Genomic DNA, 1,018 nt, shown 5'->3' with positions numbered 1-1,018 from the left:
ACTTTGGATAACAGCTCACATGTTCATCCAGCTTTGGTTACTGTTTTGGATCATCTGGGGTCTTCCTTTATGCCCTTCTGGAGTGCCAGACTGGGCACAGTTAGGAGCCCAGTTATTTGCAAGGATGGGACTGGTACTACATGTCCGAGAATACTCATTTGGATGAATGTACATAAACATGTAATATAGGTAGGCGTTAGTGCAGTTATCCCCCTCTCAGGGTCGCACCTGGAGAGTTTCCAATACTCTACCGGTCTCGGCTATGGGAGGGAGAGTCAAGCAGAGGCTTACCTGTTCCATTCCTAGCTTGGGCAGTGGCTAGCGAGCGGAAGGCAATCTGCTACAAGTCAAAACTCATCCATGCCGGGCAGCAGCAGCATGGGTGAGAGTCAAGGGCGGAGACTCGAGTTTGCTGCGTGGCAGACAGCAGTGGTCAATTACTTCCATATTTTTACCAAAAAAACTCTATGGATACACTGCCAGAACTATTGCAGGTGGAGAGGGGGGCATTTTGGGACAGATGTGTCCATGGTATCGCTATGGGTTGGAAATGACTCGACAGCAGAAGACAAAAAAGTACAGTTGTCACACAGTGACAGTACGGTATAGGTTGGAAGGAGATGCTGCCGATAGGGAGACTGAAGCCACAAGCATCTTCTAAAGAGATAATTATGCACACTTGCCACTTTTTCCATGAAAAATAACTTAGAGCACTATTTCTGTCCCCTTTTGGTCCAGAAATGGTCATGGGTTCTAATCCCGGCTCCACCACCTGTCAGCTGTGTGACTTTGAACGAGCCACTTAACTTCTCTGTGCCTCAGTTCCCTCATCTGTAAAATGGGGATTAAGATCGTGAGCCCCAAGTGGGACAACATGATCACCTTGTATCCCCCCAGTGCTTAGAACAGTGTTTTGCACATAGTAAGCGCTTAACAAATACCATCATTTTTTTTGGCCATTCGGTTGAGTGTTGCTCAGGCAACTTTGTTCAGAAGAAAGGTGGGATGTCTTACCGAT

General features: G+C 47.2%; 1 non-coding gene across 1 annotated transcript; it reads left to right on the top strand.

Moving 5' to 3' along the window:
* The first annotated feature begins 210 nt into the window (after positions 1-210).
* Positions 211-348, top strand: LOC119945625. The gene has a single exon (XR_005456285.1). It is a non-coding gene; the product is annotated as a small nucleolar RNA SNORA7 (small nucleolar RNA).
* Positions 349-1,018: the final 670 nt, after the last annotated feature.

Source organism: Tachyglossus aculeatus, chromosome 25, assembly GCF_015852505.1.
Source record: "Tachyglossus aculeatus isolate mTacAcu1 chromosome 25, mTacAcu1.pri, whole genome shotgun sequence".
NCBI classification, from domain to species: domain Eukaryota; kingdom Metazoa; phylum Chordata; class Mammalia; order Monotremata; family Tachyglossidae; genus Tachyglossus; species Tachyglossus aculeatus.
This window is presented reverse-complemented; position numbering and strand designations above follow the sequence as displayed.